A 19,843-nucleotide genomic window follows, 5' to 3' on the forward strand; every position below is an offset into this window, starting at 1 on the left:
AACAAAAGAAACACTAATATAATACAGTGAGACATAACACAGGTAGAACACATACACAAATATAATGTAATATAAATTACTAAACTATACTATAGAATAATATAACACCCAAATTAGCAATTTAGAAGCGCTTCACCCAAAACAATACAAAACAAGACCAAAAAACAAACCAGATGTCATTTTTATTCATATTCAGTGATATATTGCTAAGTATAGCTAACACTGAATCTGATAATTTATGTTGTAAACACTTGTCTTAATATTATTTTGTTCTCATTGATTGAGATACTAAAATCAAGATTAGATTGCAATATAGATATTTTGTTGTACGCAAAGGACATTCTAAATAATGGCGAATTCTTGAATTTTTTTTTTTTTAATATCATAAGACATGAATTGCCGTAGCGTTAAGCCACATTTCCTTGCTTTGAAACATATATTTTGGAGAAAAGTAGGGTTATCTATGATGCCAGTCATTGTTTTGTACAGAAATATTTGTTGTGTTATTTCCCTTCTATTAATAAGACCTTCATAATTAAACTCATTAAGTAGGTAATTGTACGCATGATAAGTTTTTAGTGACTAAAGCCAGTCTAATTCTTTACACTATATTGCACACTGTTAAATATGCGGGAGCCAGAGACGTAACCTATGCAGAGAGGTTTGAGGAGTTCCATATATAGCAGGAATGGAACTGTCTCCTGAAATTCGCAACAAGGATAGGTCACCAGATGTTCGCAATGTTAGGTTAAGGCTTGGCTGGGCTGAAAGAAGGCTTAAGCGTCATACCTCTTCTGTCTTTTCTGTAACGGAGCGATTGCATGAAGAAAACGTTTTACGTTCTTGACGTCACTTACAGATGCCCTTCCAACGAGCAAGAGGAGCCAACCAGATTACTCTGAGCCTTCTCAAAGGTCTAGAAATGACTTGAAATTATGATAAGCCTTAACTTTATTTACATCAATTTCTTTCATGTCGTCGTGCACGTTCCGTCAAATTTGCAGGAGAGAGGAAATAACGTATGCTTAGGAATATGTCTGACTCTTAAAGAAAGAGTCCGTGAATTAGAGACACGTGACTCCACTTACTTACTGCTAAGGATTACAAGTGGAGATACGTCGATCTGACTCCAAATACAGTTCTTCAGAGGAGTTTATTTAAACATAACTGAAATCCGGATTTTTTGTTTTACGTTCCTCTGGTACTCACACCACGACGTGATCTGTTGAATCCTCAGGAAGTGCAAGTCCCATAGACTTACAACAAGCAGGCAGAGGCGCAACCACAAATTTTTGTTTGGGGTAGGTGGGGCAAATACCAGAATAAACCTACCAACTGAGAAAATGTCAAAATCAATAATCCAAGCCAAGATTAAATCGTGAAATTGAAACTACGTTAACAAGAAAAAATGAATGAATAGCACATAATTATGAAGCATTAGTTGAGGACAATATCAGTTGGTGTTCATTAGTACGGTTATATAGATCTCCGTGAAGCACAACGAAATCGGCATGTCAATACATACAGTGCCGTCTGTTCAGGACTTTTGTTTATAATAGAAGCATTATCATGTTTATATGTTCATTTCTGCCCTAGGGGTCGAATTTCGGAAACCTGCTTCTTAGTTGGAGCTTAGGTTCATGTCATACGAGAAATACGCCTCTAAATTGTCAGAATTCTAGGTCCAGCGGTTTGGGTTGTAAACATGTAAACACATGTATTGAAATATGAAAGTTTAATACCCTCTACCTCCTGTTAGGGGTTGAATTTCCGAGAATCCTTCTCAGTGGGTGCTTACGTCCATGCATTTGGGGTGTGCGTTGATGAGGCAGCGAGTGAGGACAAGCTCTTTTACATATTGAGATTCCTAGACATTCTTAGCCTTTGGTAAGTTCCCTAACAATATCGCTGAAAGTGTAGCAACTATACAGTGTGTAAGAAACTCCTGTGGCAGGTGGAAGTTCTAAAAAGGTCTCTACGTGACTACAACACAACTTGTAAGTTATTCAACCTTTCAATGAAGTACGGAGCTCATCTTAGAGGGAACTGTTTCTAAGTACACGCTTACTGCGAGCGTGTTTCTTGATTACATTCTGGTTGTTGTAACCGCTGAGTTTCGAAACCGGTTGTAATTAGGTAGCGCTGAATTGAAACGAACAATGGAACAATGCATTATTGGATTTCGGATTGTTGCAGCCAAGAAAGCCCACCCATTGTTTCCCTGGGTCTGAGACGCGACGAAGGAGAGTTGCCAAAGGTAACGTCTGCAGGAAATAAACGCTTTTGTGTAAGATGAGGTGAGGCCAAGATGCTTCGTTCCACTGCTTGGAATTTCGACGGAAGGTCTCATGCAGCAGCGTGGCAAGGAATAAACACCAGCAAGTTGTAGTACTTTGGAATACGTACGTATGGGAGATGCACGCACGTACAATGCGCTTACAGTGTTATTCTCCACCATGGAGGCAGTCAGGCTTAGGTTCATGGTTCGGCTGCCCAAGCATGGGGAGATTCCTGCGCATGCGCTCATGCGTTCGGACGGGAATGGTGCGGGGACGAGCTCTAAACCTAGAGCTCCTAACCTAACAGTTCCGAACCTACAATTCCGCTTAGTTCTGATAATGCATATACGTCTATGTGATGAGCTTAGGAGGGCAATTTTTAGAGCTCTCAGAAATTAGTTTTAGTGACTGTTAGCAGCTGGATGAATCCGGCACCAGACCCCATTCGGACAGTATAGTCTATCCCCGAAATCTGTGGAGGGAGGCAATCGAGTGGGCGGAGCGATACAGTCCAAGCTGCTGCGAAGGCTGGCAATTGCAGTCGCCTTCCCCCTCCACGCAATCCCATTCCCTCTCACGTGTTCATTGGTGGAGCCGTCTCGCGTCGCTACTTGCGCAGAGACTTGTTTTCGTTCGCTTACTCCAGAGTTAGCCGGAACAGAGTATAGATACACTATGCGCCGCCCTGTACAGTCAACGGCAAAGATAATTGTAGGCAAATTGTCCACCTCTACTTCAATTACTTTTTTATTCTACCGGTACATTCTGTGTTGTTTTAAGGAATGAAACTAGGTTGGTTCGAAGCAAGAATTGTTCTCTTCTTATTGACGTCATTATTTCAATTCATTGCCATCACATTGTGTAATACAGACCGAATGAAAATGTTGGTGGACAATTCGCCTACTGTTTCTTTCGCCGTTGGTTGTACATTCTCCTTCTTAGCCGAGACATACACTTGTATCGCCTCGGTACCATCTTTACAAGAAAACAACAAACGCTTCCTCCATTTGATCTAAGTGCACTCGCGACATATAAATCTCCCAGCGAGAGAGTTTTCCTTGCGTTTGTCCGCTGAAACACGCATCATACGGCGGGGAATAGCTTCGGAAATAAACTAAAAGCCTAGAGAGAGCCATAACATAAGTTTTATGATATTCGTTCCAAGCAGCAAATGCCGCATCTTGAGGGGATTAATGCGTGGATTTGGTCTTCGGGATCTTTTCAGCGCCATTTCTCACGTCGGGGGCGCTGGCTCATTTCCAAAACTTGGATAAAGGAATATTTAAGACTGGTGTAAGAAGCCGAGATTCTCATTGGCCGAACGAGGTCTCCGAACTCCTAAGGCTTTTCTCTGGACCCGTCGTCAGATGGGAGGATTTCGCTTCTTCTGTCTTAGGGCACCGATCACAAAGGACCGAATTATCTTTGCCCTAAAAACCCAAGTATTTACTCAAGTTTTGCTCAATAATGGTAAATTAAAAACTTATTTTGCGTAAAGTGGTGAATTTGTTCTTAATGGTAAACGAAACACTCATTTCTCATTGACAATGTTGAATTTCTGCTTAATATTCATAAATATACTTATTCCGTTAGGCGGCACCCTCAAGAGTCGGAAGCAAAACAGTTAGAATCTACCTAAAAATCTTGTCAAAAATTTATTACGCATCTTTTAGATTTATTAAGCTTAAGTACTTTTCTTTTCTAATGTACTGGTCGTGAGTATGAATTAATGTTTTAAGTCCACTTTATGCACAGATAGGCTAATCGTGACTGGACCTGGAGTGGGATCCAAACCACTCCCTGTATGGAACCCGGGATCCCTTCATCACAAGGCGACGACGTTACCACTACACCATCGCGGAGGCCCTACTGCTCGTATTGTTTTTCTATCGTCTTACAATGTTATTCTTATTGAATTGCCTTGTGCGTTAACTTTTTGGAATCGTTATCATTACTAATGTGCACTTTTTCGGGTTAGGTGGTAGATCAGCAATGAACCCATTTCTATTCAACATTTCTCTTTACTTTCATTTACCTTATGTCTTTTCATTTGTTTTCTCGCCACTTGTTCCTATCCTTTAGTGCAGTTGTTGAGTAGAGCCCAGATGTGTATTTCATTACTAGGGCCCTGGACTTTATGTCCTATAAAACTGTAAAATATGTATGTAATTATGTCATATAAATTGGAAAATATGGCATGAAAAATTACAAATATGTAGGAAAAATGCAGAAATATTCCCAGTAAAGCGGAAAATATGCACAACAGTACTCTCGAATTTCTCCCATACCCGATAGAGTAGAGTAGGGGCTGTAATGTACCGAATGTTATTTTTACTTTTGACTGATGTTTGTGAAAAGCGAAAAAGGCAAAGAAATGAGAACGAAACTTCTTCACTTCCCGTGCAACAATGAGAGAGAACATTTTTCCTCAATAATGTTTGCATGGCTATCAATTGTCGACGGGATAAAAAAAGTGGGGTATTATTGTTCTGTACTAAGAAAAGACGGCACCTTTCTTCCTCCGTAATTTCCATATCCTGCCATCGACAATATGAACTATCCGTTGTGCTAAAGCTACGATGAAAAAATTATGAAATAACCGATTATGTGCGAGAGAATTACGAAATTATACAGAAATATGTCTTATTACAACAAAATTGAAGAAATATGTTGTAAAAACGCGAAATTGGTGAAATATGTCAAAATATGCTTTGTCAAGTTTGTCTATTTCGGGTGATTTTCATCAGATATGTAAATATCTCACCCAAATAATAGATCCGAAGCCAATTGAAAAAATGTTATAACATAAAGACCCGGGTCCTAGTAATTACATATTCCATTCTAGATACATACCTTGAACAGGAAAATGTTAACGAATTATATAACTGACATGATATTTCGCATAAGTTTTATGTTACATATTTGCCACGATATTACATATTGATAATTTACTTTACATAAAACAACATATTTCAGTAATTTTTCCCTATCTTGATCCTTTTTCCTATATTTTTCATCTCTAAAACATGATGAAGAATATGTGTAGGTCATGTGATGTCATATTTTCTCATCAATGAGATGCATGGTGCTTACGGTCACCTAAAATTGACTGCCAAGTCGAAAGACAAGCTGAAGACCAGAAAGAAACACTGGAACCGTTATTTATCGAAAGATGCTGGAATTTCTCTCCCCTCCCCTTTCTGGTTACATATTTTCGTTTCTCTTTTAGGTTTAGGCAAAGCATCTAGAAAATTGGAATCGGTGGACAAGAAAGCTACTTTCCTGTACGTAGCGAGTTACACAATATGTTTCCTTCACTTGTACAAAAAAGTACGAAAGTAGCTATGTATTTTCATTCGATTGTTTTTTCTGTAGATGCTTTTTTTACAATTTGTTTCGAATGTTACGAAGAGCTGTCGTACATATTTACATAGTCAACAATAATTTGCGATGTGAAAAGTAATTAATAATTGACAGAATTGGTTTCTTAAATATGTGCACGTTGCTGTGCTTTTTTGAGTTTATAAATGTTATACAAATTTTAATTTGAACAACTTATGTCTAAAATTACTTTGAATATGTTCAAATAAAATACATAATTAGCGTTATTCTTCAAATTCAATAATATTACATATTCTTTGACACTACATACAACTATTTAGCTACATATCCTTTTGATAATACATATTTAGGTACACATTTTATCAATTATTGTTACATATTTTATCAATTATTGTTACATATTTTATCAATTATTGTTACATATTTTGTACTTTGATGTTACATAAAAAATCGGGGTCTATTGACAATTGTTTCTCAAGTTTATTTTCTGTTTCTTTTTATTCTTCCACCCCATCTCTCTCTCTCGAGTTTCTTTTCTTCACTATTTCTCCTTTTTCCATTCTCGACTTTCTTTTATTTCCCCTCTTTCTCTCCTCTTCATTCTCGAGTTTATTTCCTCTTTTTCTTTCGTCTCCCTTTTTCAAGTTTAATTCTTTCTCTCTTTCTTTCCATCTCTCTCTTTGTCGAGTTTCTTTCTTTTTCCTTCATCTATTTACTTCTCTGTCACTCTGCTTCTCTTAAAACATGTGCATTTTATGAAGACCAGTAAACATGACATCACACGTTTTTCAGCGGACTCAAAATGTTGATGGAAAATTTTCCACTGGCGTCCACGTCATCGACGACGTACTCGTTTCACGCTCGCACTCGACTGAGCCATGCGAAAAGAAGTCTTTCGCTGTCGATTTCGTGCGTCACCTGACAGAATCTGCCAACAGGAAAGATGTTGCATTGTGGCGATTGGCTGCTTCCTTCGAGAGAAGCACAAATAAGGAATCTTCCTTCTGTTTCGCGAGCCAATCGATCAATTAACCACCGATCAGGATGGAAATCTGTTTAGGAGAGTTTTGACATTTCCAATTATCCAGAAGTCACGCAAAGGAAAGGGCACAGGGAGATAGCCTGTCCGTGTTTCTCCTCCGTTTTAAAGTTTTCCTTAAAGGCAGAACGGCGCAAACGTCCTCGTGCCTACAAATAGCTTGGAGTTTGTAACATTATAGCCACAAGTATCACATGTTGTACATCATGTATGTGTTCAACTGAAATATATTTATTGACTAGGTGCGAAGTAACGATTGTTGTCGCCCTCAAGTATCTCCTGCAACAAAAGTAATTGTTCATTCTCCCGGGGTAATTTTGATCCCCCCACTCCCATAACATAACAAAGCGAAATTCGTAGAAAAATGCTACAGTTCGTCCGCGACGGTTTAATGAGTTGCGTTTCGTCCGAGCTTGGATCCAGAAATTTTAGTCATGGCAGATGGCAACACTTTCTTAGTAGCTGACGACTGTGAAGGTAAGAGGTTATTAATATTTGGAAGTACCAGAGGGAAAGAAATATTAAAACAAAAAAATATTTTTTTTCTTGGATGGAACATTTAAGAGTGTTACCAAGCAGTTTGCTCAGTTGTACACAGTTCACGTAGATTTAGGAAGCACTAGAGAAGAGACAAATGTTACGCCTGCAGTTTTTGCGTCGCTTCCTGACAAGAAAAAGGTTACCTACATTCGCCTATTTGAAGCTATCCTTAAAGTAGTACCGGAATGGACTTCTGAAACAGTGAACGTTGATTTCGAGGCAGGAGCTATTGAAGCAATCAAACATGTATTTCCAAGAGCTAAAATACAAGGTTGTTTTTTCCATTTTTCACAAAGTCTGTGGAGGAAGGTACAGAACATTGGGCTTACGAGTATGTACAAATCCAATCAGAAAGTTCGGAACTCCATCAGGATGTGTGCTGCCTTGGCATTCTTAAAGCCAACGGAAGTGGAGGAAGGATGGATTCATATCAACAGTCAGGCAGAAGAAAATGAAAAATTGACTGAATTTTTCGACTACTTTATGAACCAGTGGTTGGAAAATCCACAGGTTGCAATTGGCATGTGGAACTGCCACCAAAGGAGACAGGACAAACAACGCGGTTCAAGGATGAAACCACCGATTGAACTCAGTCGTGGGTAACCCCCCCCCCCCCCCCCCCCCGAGTGAAAGATTTGATTATGATGTATTTGAAGAAAGAAGCAGAACATTCAGATGCTAAGATTGTAAGAATTGAGCTGAATTTAGAAGGGGGGGGGGAGAAAGAAGAATATGTCTCGATGGACAAAAGAATTTTAAGAGCCACTGAAGCAATGGAGCAGTCAGGAGACTTTTTAAGAAATGTCTCTCTCTTTATCCAGATGGATTAAAATACCATGCGATTATAGTTTATTATTAAGATGTTATCTATATTTATATCAACTAACTGACAAAGCGACAGCTGCCGAGTGCGGTAATTCTATGGAGCTGTTAAGCATTTTAAACATTCTAAAAATAACTTAAAATATCCAGTGCGAGGCTATACGGCAGGCCCCCTCTATTTTCATAAAGGTGCCAATTAAAGAGGGCACGCAGTCCTGGTTGGCGCTAACAATGGACCTTATCGCACTGTAAACCTAAGCAATGAACAATAGGTTTCAAAGCTTCATTAAACACTATTAGGATGGTAGACATCGGACGAAACGCTACTCGGTCAGGTAACCGTAAGCTGCCTGTTCCTGGAATTCGGACGAAACGCTACGCCACGTACGGTTGACACGTTCTTTTGGTCTAAAGAACATGGCTTAACTAAAACACACACACACCAGAGGCGAAGATATAGTACAAGCAATGCAAGCACTGCTTGCATAATTCGAATATCATTTAATGTACTTAATGTTCTAACCGTATTTAGTTTCCATCGCACTCGATTTCGCGAAAAAATGCAGCCGCAAACTCCCCCAGCAGCTCTGTAGAAAGCACCAGCCTCAATGCTTGCAGCCGTTCTGCGGGAAAATAAGATCTCCGAAGGAGTCACATGGCGAAGCGTGAAATTCTGGTGGAACCCGTCCACAAAGCTTCTACAAAAAGCTGTGCTTTCCGAGCTTGCGTGATTCCCGAAAATAGCCGAGTTCAACCGAAAGCAGAAGGATTCATCTATGGGTACGTTGCCAGCAAAAACTAGTAACGAATATTTGTCTTCATGAACACGTAAACAAGATCGCAAATATAATAATAATTGTTAGTCATAAAATAACTAAAAGAAGTTATTATCACTGTTCTAAATTCCATATATATCATATTATATTACAAATTATTTTAGATTTCGCGAAATGTAAAACGCGTAAAAAAAGTTGACATTGGGAGTTGGGGCAGTGGAATTTCTGCAATCCCGTGAAGAGTTTGCTCAGGGAGGGAGGGAAGATTGGACGCACCTTGGTCCTGCACCCTGCTTCCTGGTCGGTCCAGCTCAAATTACGCCAGAAGTGTTGACCGCTACCAGTGTTTGCAACTGCCAAATTATTTACGAAGTAATTCAAGTGAGCTCTTTCACAAATTTTACAATCAATAAATTGACTGCTTTTGAATAAAACTTGGGGTGAAAATAAAGCTATCTGAGAAAGAACTATCTACTGATATTTGTACATGGCATAGAAGTAAATCGTATACATTCTGCATATTATGAGCACAAGAATATGTTTTAATGATTGATTGATTGATTTGTTGTTTTAAGTCCACTTTATGCACAGTAAGGCTAATCGGGACTGGACTTACAGTTTAAAATGGGATCTGAAACACTTGTGCCTCCACCGGGTATCGAACGCGGAACCCCTTGATTACAAGGCGACGACACTACCACTGCGCCATCGGGAAGGCCCGACTATGTTTTAAGTTCTACTATTATGACGCAAGTGGTGTTCCCAGGGTCTTTTTACGGTCCCCATTTTGTCATCTTTTCCTTCCTTTGACGTTTTTTCTTAGATATACTGGGCCAAAAGGGGGTTATGTCTACCATCCACCCCCCCTTCACCCCGGGCACGCCATTGAATGACACTTTATTACTTAAATATTAATGTACATACTCGTTCTGCTGAAATGATTCTGATTCCTCCGCGTAATTTTTATCTCCAAACTGATATATCTTTCCTTTGTGACGGATAAAATTAAGGAAATAGGTTGGTATCACTTTCTGTTGTTTCAGAGATTTTCAAAGTGATCTTGTGTGGATGCTTGCATTTGCAGTTGTGGAAAGCGCGTGAGATAGTGTGAGTGTTTGTTGCTTCGTGTTTTGTGCTGTGAATTTATCGGAATGAACGCGTATTTAGGAACGGTTGATGTGAAGTGTATTATTGAGCAATTGAAAATTGCTTAGTTTAGCTCGAGAGAGATAAGTGTTAAAATGAAAATCGTGGAAGGGGGTCGACCAACATCAAGAGTTTGAAATTTATTGTGGTGAGTACATCGTCTATGCATGTGTTTCTTTGCTTTGAAATGATTTTTTTATTGTTTGTGTTTAACTTTTTATTTAGTGTTTAAGTTACTCCAATGCGGTTTTTAGGGTGCCCAAAAATACTAAATTACATCATGCAGCGTAAAATGAACAAATGATTCCCATTTTTTTTATCTAAATCGGTTTGGTCACCGTTTGACCATATTAAATAATAATGAACAAATAAAGGTACTAATAAGTAAGTAAGAAATTCCGTCTCCCTTTAGTCGTATGCGGAAAGTTCGCATATGCAAAACGTTTAATATCATATGAATAACGTTACCTGGATTTTTTTTAAAAAAGTAAATGCGACGTTTGCGGATCATATGGTTTATTTTTAGTACAGTCACTTTATTACGATATTTTGACAAATCCAGCGACTGGGTAAATGAGGCTATAAACCTTGAATCTTTCCCCTCGGCATGTCGTTGTACTACATGTTTTGTTGTACTGAAACATTGCTTGCCTCCTTCGTAAGACTACGCTTCGCTACTGACACACACAAATAATGACATGAAGACTCGCAGCATTCACTTGATGCCTCTCAGGGCATGGGTAATATCTCTGTTCGTTCGTTGGTCAAAGAAAATCAAAGTCAAGTTTTCACAAAGAAAAATAAGTATATTTTACTTCTTAGCAAAATAAAAATAATTATGTGCGTAGTTCCATTGGAGGCCTCCCCGATGGCGCAGTGGTAGTGTCGTCGCCTTGTTATCAAGGGGTCCCGGGTTCGACACCCGGTGGAGGCACAAGTGGTTCGGATCCCACTTTAAACTGTAGGTCCAGACCCGATTAGCCTTACTGTGAATAAAGTGGACTTAAAACAACAAATCAATCCAAGTTCCATTGGAATTTCAAAGAAGTAACAGCATATTACAATTCAGCTTGGCCACTCTTTTAAAACTCAAAGCCCGAACTAAAGACAAAACACAGTCGTAATTCCCATGGCACTAAAGAATATGCTAAAACATGTTATTAAAATTAAAACTACTCCCGTGTATTGCAACATGTGGGGCATGCATTCTCATTGTCTGTCATTTGTATATACCACTGTCATACCGTCTTTATCCACAAGGGTTGCTCCCAGGTACATTTTTATTAGAGGCTGGGTGAGCCCCAAAGCCGATTTATGCAAAAACATTGCTGGAACAATTCCGTCATGAAATCACGCATGCAGGGAATCGAACTCGGGTCTCCCTCGTGACAGTCAGACTCCTTAGCGACTTTTTTTTTTAATATAAAGAAATACTCATAAGCGGGAGTACCCCCCGTTCTTCAATTCCTTCTCAATTTTTTACATTTCTCGGTTTCAATTTTCAGTTTTTCTCATTTGGACAAACACAAATATCCATGTCTTACCCGGGATTCGAACCCGGGACCCCTGGCGTCGCAGCGCTAACCACTCCTCCACGGAGGTAATCAAACACATAAATACACAACTAGCAGAGAAATAATTTGGCATTGTAACCCAAAATATCTGCCGAAATTCCAAGCGGGGCAAAGCTCTCCCCCTTATCGTTGCTTCTCCTGCAAAACACGCTGCATCCTGTAGGAGGTTAAACTAGCGGAATTGGATATCCTAGTTTCGTAGCCTGTGGGAATTGTGCGCTGAAGATCGATTCCTGTTTTTTCCTCCCTCGGGACTCCGGGAATCCGTGTTTCGGAATAGAAAACGGGAACAAGTTGGAAGAATTCCAGAGTCGCAAAGGACCACGGGAAATGCAACCCTGATTTTCAGATCAACGGGATTTAGGGAACATCCAGAAAATGATCATAAGCCATTTAACACTAAAAAAAGACGCGGTGCGTTTTATTGATTCATAATTAATGCTCTTCTCTTTGGTGCATGTGCCTCTGGGTTCGATCCTTCGGGACCTGTGATTGTCTCCAACTATTCTGTACTATTTCTTGTCGCTATTTCTGTTTGATGAGATGATTTATTTCTACACTGAGACGACTTTTCGGACATTTCTATGAAGTCTGCGTGGTTGATTTTCCCCGGTTTCCATGGTAACGATCAAAGTGACAAACAACACCGACCATCAAATGAAACCAAATCTTCGTGTTTTTATTTTTCCGGCCAAATTCGTCATACGTCTTGCATTATTTGGATGACATTGTGGGTTTCTAGTGACGTCACGATGCGCACAGCCGCCATGTTTACCACAATGCAACAGTTTGTGACGTAGGTGAAACACATCTATAGGTGGGTTTCATGTGACGTCACGATGCGCACAGCCGCCATGTTTGCGGCAAACTTTACCACAATGCAACAGTTTGTGACGTAGGTGAAGCACCTATAGTGGCGAACAAGAAAGGCTACTGATTTGGTTTACGAACGTAAAAAATTAAGACAAATCAATCTATTTGTATTTCCATTATTTAGCGTCGCCTTTGTACCACAATTGGTTAATCGCGGTGATGAGGATGAGTGATGATGTGAAGAAATGATGAAGGGATTGGATTCCAGAAGCTTCGGTAATGCTTACATCAATCAAGAATTGCCACAGTAAAACAGTGAACTGTGGCTTAAAATTACAAGAATATTACATATCACTAAATACATTTTTTGGTTATTAATGAAATATGCACAAATACTACCAAGATTAACATTTACATACATTCTCTACAGCAAACTCGAACAGCACTCTGGCGATTTTCCTGATGTAACCAATGTGAACTTACTAACGTGCAAGGAACAGCCGAAAATCTACAGGTTAGTCCATAACCACTTTGAGAAATTACATCTGCCGTCATAACACAAGAAGAGTATTATGTTATTATATTCTTGTAGCATTTTCAATATTCAACTCCTCAATTATACGTAGGCGTGATAATGTTTTCTTTTCTGCCTTTGTTATTTAGGCTTCAGAGGATGAACTTTATCTGAGCAAAGTTGATAATTCTTTTCATCTTTCATTTCTTAATAACTTCTACAATAAGGCTTCCTCATTTTTCTCCATCCTACCACCTTAATGCCTAGCTATTACAAAGACATGATAAGGAGTTAATCCTTGCTAAGGGAAGGAAGAAAACTCTGTATTATGAAAGTTGGGATTGTAGAGGTGTAAACAAAAGGTGCCTTTTCGTTTCCAAACACCCAATATCTGCATTGGGACGTCGTTGCAGAAACTTTAGTAGGAGAGCGGGTGGTGGCGCTGTACGTTATATCTACTTAACCCTACACACTCTCCCCCTTTCATTTTCTTGCTTTCTTTTCGGCTATTTTCGTCCCCTTTTCTTTTTGGTACAAGAACTCTTTGGAGAGCTTCAAACTTTGTCAAGAGCTTAACCCAGCAGATCAGGGCTTAATGCGTTTCATCACAGTATGTCGTAAGAAAAAAGAAAACGAAACAGAAGAGGAGGAAGAAGAAAAACAAAAGAACAACGCGCCGAGGTGGTGTATACGAAACAGCACGCTCTCTTGGTGACAATTCGATACGCGATTTTCATTTGTCACGAGGAGGAATAGGGGGGGCGGAAGAAGTAGAAAAAGAACCTTGCGCTTGTTCTGGGGGAGGGGGGTCAGAACTTCTCCAAAACCCACTTTGGAACTTGGCATGAGATAAAGGGGGCTTATCTGTAGAAGAGGGGCCCGAGAAGATTGGAGGAAAGGAGAGCTATGGATTCAGCGTTTTCTGAAGGAGGATTTTCGAAAACTGTCAACGGGAAAAGAGATCCTTTGGAAAAGAAATACCGGAAGTTGATGGAACGAAATAACCCTCAGTCGTACCAACCTTACAATATTGTGGACGGCTACGTGGTCACGGCGAGGCAATATCTATGCCTGCATATAAGCGGATCGTCCTTTGTACCGTAAGAACGGGTTGCGCTTATCAATATAATACCAGAAATACTTCTATCCTGGACGTGTGCAACCCAACGATCAAATTCAGTGTTGCCTGTCATGACAGATCCAGGATTGCCAGTGGTATTTTCTAAAAACAAATACTAGAGGTGACAATCGCGTCTTAATGTTGAACGAAGTGCCACTCTTAACTGTAAAGTGCACAGCAGTTATCACTTAATCACTTAGTAACCAAGCAGCGTTTAACTCACAATGTCGGTGCCTAAGCTTGTGAATTTAGTACAGGAAATAAACGATATAACCCGGAAATAATTGCAACACAAATGTGTTTAGTGCCAGATTGTGCGGAATGGTATAGTGAATAATATATTAAAAACCTGCCATTAAAATGTTTTGGGAAAATCCGCCATCTTGGAAAATGGCGGCAAAAATCACCAAAATTAAAAATATCTCGAAAACGGTGCATTGTATATAAAAAGTGAAGATAACCAAAATGAAAGAGCGGAAAATTTTCTAAATTATGTTTTTTCGTTTGATAGAGCTACCATAAGTCTTAATTGAATTAGAAAGATTCAAATATTTTCTTAAAATTTTAGAATTAGCGTAAAAGTTGGTTACCGACGCAAATAACAGCAAATATGTTAGAAACTATGTAATTTACGTTCTAAAGTCACTGAACCAAATTCAAAGCTTATTATTTCCTCCATAGAATGGTTTTTGCTTTGTGCCTTTAGAATCAGGGGTTGAGGAGATAGCCCTATATAGTTTAATGCAGAGTCATGTGTTCCCCTAAATTTACGTGTTCCATAATATTGGTGAGAACGTAATATATTTTTTTCTGCAGTGTTTCGTTCACTTACGTTTGTTACGTGTTGTTTTTGTTGGTATAAAATGTATGCACACAGTAGCGGCGAGTAGGTGTCTTTCCTGAGGGGGAGGGGAGCGGGGCAAGGTCAGTTACTTACTGCAATTAGAAAGAATCGTATTGAAAATGGAATTCGGGCAGATGATATTGGGTCGAATCCACTGGTAGACAAGGCTTAGCATTAAGAGACTAAATTGATGATGGAGGATTTTTAATATAAACTGCTCACAAAAAGTTTTGCATCACCAACAAAAACTGTATTCCTGGGAAGAAAATAAACATACAATTGCTCAATCAGTACAAGAAAGAAGAAAACATGGGAATGGCATGAAAAAGACCGTTCACACTAATCCAAAAAAACAAAAAATGACACACTGCTGAAGTAGCAAAGGGAAACAAATGGCACAACAATGCTATCTGCCTATTTGTTATGTCAGACAGGATGTTTACCACCTGGTATGTCCCCCTCGAGCTGCAATGAGGTCTTCAACACGCCGGGGCATGCTCGCAATGAGATGATCAAGGTCATCCTGTGGTAAACGATCCCATTCCTCCTGTGCTGCCAAAAGAAGCTCACGTGGAGAGTCTGGGAGCACAGGACGGTGTGCCATTGCATTCCTCAACATGGCCCAAGCATGCTTGATACAATTCATGTCTGGGCTTCCTGGCAGCCAGGGCATTCTGTTAATTTGGGCCTGCTGCAGATAATCTTGCACCACCCCTGCACGATGTGGCCGGGGATTATCATCCATGAACACAAGAGTTGGACCAATGTTCCGACGGTATGGTTCCACAGTTGTTTGTAGGATGTCTCTGATGTAACGCGGTCCTGTCAGTGTCCCTTGAATTGCAAATAGGGGCGTTCGGCGGCCGTGCATAATCCCTGCCCAAACCATAATGCCACTTCCTTGGAATGGATGAACAGGTTGCACACGACGAAGTCTCTCCCGCGGTCCTACGCCTCTCCACACACTCTCACGTCTCGAATCAGGCCTCAGACAAAGCCTACATTCATCTGTAAAGAGTACACATGACCATTCTGCAGGTCCCCAATGCACATGTTTGCGTGCCCACACCAAACGATCACGCTGTTGGTTTGCACTTAGAGGTTGCCGACGCATGGGTCTTCGGCAACGTAAGCCTCTTGCTCGCAGTCTATTGCGAACAGTCTGGGTCGAAACACGTACGCCTGAGGCTTGTTGGAGGTCATTTCGCAACTCATTTGCGGTCCTGGTATTTTGCCGCAGGGCTGTGATTCCTAGCAAACGGTCCTGGGCTGGTGTTGTTACCCGTGGTCGACCTCAACGGTGGCGATATGCTACTGTCCCACTGTCTACGTACCTTCTCCATGTTCTGCTGACATCGCTCTGTGCGATTCCCATCGTCGCGGCTACCGCCCGTTGTGACATCCCACTCTGCACGAAGGCGATAACCCTTGCCCGATCGAACTGCGATATTGTACGCCTGGGCATGTCTACAATGCACCTTCACTACTTGAGTCTCTCTACGTAAGTGGGAGATATAGCCTTGACCATTACCACCCACAATACTTAGATGTTCGAACACACAAATATGCTCAGCTGGTTGTGGCTGTCGTCTGAAGAGCGAGTTATGCGGGGTTGAATGGGTATCTTGCACAGCACAGTGTGCTTTCTCACAGCTGGCCCAGTGGGACATGTTGCGATTGTTCTTTCTATAATTTCTTGGGTGATGCAAAACTTTTTGTGAGCAGTTTATTATTTCACTATACCATTCCGCACAATCGGACACAAAAAAATTTGTGTTGCAATTATTTCCGGATTAGGCCATTTTTTCCGTTCGTTTCCTCTACTAACTCTGATAAAGCGAATTACGAAACACAGACGCAGAGGGCAAATAATTCACCTGAAGGATAAGAGATGGCGCTGGATGCTAAATGTTTTATATTGTTAAGTTTTCACAGAATTCAAGCAACTGATAGCTTATCAGAGAAGTTATGAAACAAGACAAAAATAGATTGTGGCGGTACTCGACTTCAGCGTAGCCATAGATTCGCCATAATTGCATCTTTATTGTCCTCCAGATAAAGAACATGCATAATAGTAAATGTAAAGTTTGTACAAAATAAATGAACGTACTTTGTGTACTTGAATAGTGCTTGTTTCTGTTTAAAGTGGACTTTATGCGCATATAAGCAAATCGGGACTTGACTGGCACTGAACCAATAGGTAGGTCGGTATCGAACCCGGGACACCTTGTTTACAAGGCGACGACGTCATTACTACGGTATCGGGTGTACCCTTCCTTGCAAGATGCCATTATGGCAGTGTGGGAAAAGGTATAGGGCCTCAGACAGTTATGGCCCTTGTGCATGTGATGTGATCATCACCACGTTCCAGTCGCCTCTCCTCTCCCAGGTACCCATTTCGAGGGTCTGAGTGAAACCAAGAGCAGACAGGAAAGATTCCCCCCTGAAATAATCGAACTCTGATATCTAGACCACCGCGTTTAACATATAATTTCGTACGGTACCAGTATAACGTAAAGTCGACTGCCTTCTTTTGTTTCTGGGAATGGATCCACATTTATTTTGAGTCCATATTTTGCACTGATAGGCTAATCGGGACTGGGTCTACAGTTTAAAGTGGGATCTGAACCACTGTGTGCCTCCACGGATGATCTAACTCGGAACCCCATGATTACAAGGCTATACCACGACTCCATTGGCGAGGTCCTTCCTGCAGTTTGTGATTGCACACTAGCCGGCCCCGTGGCGGAGTGGTTAGCATATCGCGCTACTACGCCAGGGGTCCCGGGTTCAAATTACAGCACACTCGTGAAACACCTTTTTGATCAAGCCTCGCCCTTCGTCTAATGACGTAAGCGCAGATAGCTTTCGTTACGTGCAGATAGGTCTCTTAGCATAAATAATGCCTTTTTGCTCAAGCCCAGAGGAATTACAGTCTATTTATGCTAAGAGCCCTGAATCTAACCTAACAACCAAGGCAGTATTTAGGGAGGGGGGTTCAGGGGCCCCCGAAAGACTTATTGAGTACAAAAAATAAATAACGAAAGTAATGAAATAACTAAAATTAAATAATGAAAATATGCTTGTTTAATAGAGGGTTATTGGAAGGCAAGGGTCACCTGGCTTTGAATGACAGTAGCAAAGAAGATTTATGCAAGATCTATAACTACTTATAATAATATGCACTAAATATTACCAGGAACCTTAAATTTCGTCAACTGGATCTAATATCCTTTCTTGATATTCAATTAATATTCAATTATTTATCTATTTAACCTTAATTTTCTTCACAGGGCAGGTGCTTTTTTTCGATCTTAACTATACGCAAGCTAGATAATGATTGATTGCTTTGGTGTTTTTATTCCAATTTATGTACAGTAAGGCTAATCGGGACTGGACCTAGTTTTCAAGTGGGATCGTAAGCAGTATGCCTCCACCGGGTGGTTTTATATTTTAATTAGTACTATTTTAATAAATTTAATGTAATTATAATTATATTATTTTAACATTTTTATTATTATTATTATTATTATTATTATATTGAGACATTTGGTTCGGATCCCCCCGAAATATCTGCACTTACGTCAGAAGGCAAAGGGAGGCGTTCGACCAAAAAGGTGTTTGTGAAGCGTGCGATAAGTGAGATTGCAGTTGGTAGGCGGTAACAGGAAGGAATGTATTGCGGAACCGAAATTTGATACACCACCTTTGCTATTGTTATTATCTTCCCTGAAAATCTTCGGGAAACTGCAGCCGTGCAGTCACAATGCGTCTCTTTGCAGTCTTTTGTCTTAGACAAGACTTCCGAGTGCATTACCGCACGCGTCAACAGCCCCGGAAGCTACTTAAGGGTGTTCCCTCGGGAAGAGCGGGAACGAAGGAAACCAAAGGAACATTCGCAGCCCCGAGCATAAATTATGGCGGAAAGTGCAAAAAGGTTTTCGCGCAGTTTTCCAAAGCGTTTGGGACGTCAGCATAGACTTCGCTGCACCGTCTCTCGCCACGCTCCGAGGCAAAATTCTCTTTCGGCGTAATCGAATGAAATTGCGTCAAAGGGTAATTGCGGGGAGATCCTTGCAACAGACTCGCTTCTGTTGCTTTTCGCTCCCGTCGCATCCCGACTGCTGCCTTGGGTGGGTCGAAGGTGGGCTCTGGTTCAATTACTTACATGTTCCCTTTTTCTCTCTCTTCCTCTATGTTACTCTTTCCTTCTACAGTTGATTCCACTTTCTATATGTATTACTCTATCTTTGCTAATTCAACTTCTCTCTCAATCTTCCTCTCCCTACTCTTCCCTTTTATCTGTCTCACTCTTCCTCTCTCTATGTTACCCTCTATTTTCTTCTGACCTTTATATTACTATTTGTTTCCTTCTTATTTATCTTTATTCTCTGCCCCTTTTACTATATTATTCAATTTTGTCATCCAGCTTCTCCCTTTCTCTCTCTACATTATTCTTTCCTTCTGCAGTTTCTATATTTCTTTCATTCCCTCCTTTTTTCTGTATATTACTCTTTCTTTGCTTATTCTACTTCTTCTTTATTTTCTTGTCACTCTTCCTCTCTGTGTATATTACTGTTTCTCTCATTCTTTCTGCCTTCCTCTCTCTCTCTCTCTCTCTCTTCCTCTTCCTGTACACTATATTGCTTATTTATTATCAGGGAACGTAGTAAAAATGTGCTAAATACATATTTACTTATTGTCACCAAAAAGGAGTTAAATATGGACTTAAAATTGTAAAAAATTACCTTTTTAATAATACAGTGCTCAAAAAAAGTTTTGCATATGCAGGGTTTGTGATCATTTTATTGTACTAGATACATGGAATCATATTCAAGAGTACAGGTTGGACATACAAACAGAAAGAAAACAGTGCAGGCAAGCAGAAGAAACAAAATCACACCAGAAGCACAAGATTGAAAATGTGGGATGCGAAACACAAAAGAAAGGCAGTGCAATACTGTGTACCTACGCCTCGCAGGCATGCTTGGGATCAACAGATGGGAGTTCAGTACCGTGTATATCCACCTCGAG

The sequence above is a fragment of the Lepisma saccharinum genome, chromosome 21 (genome assembly GCF_977018435.1).
Source record: "Lepisma saccharinum chromosome 21, izLepSacc3.1, whole genome shotgun sequence".
Classification (NCBI taxonomy): Eukaryota; Metazoa; Arthropoda; class Insecta; order Zygentoma; family Lepismatidae; genus Lepisma; species Lepisma saccharinum.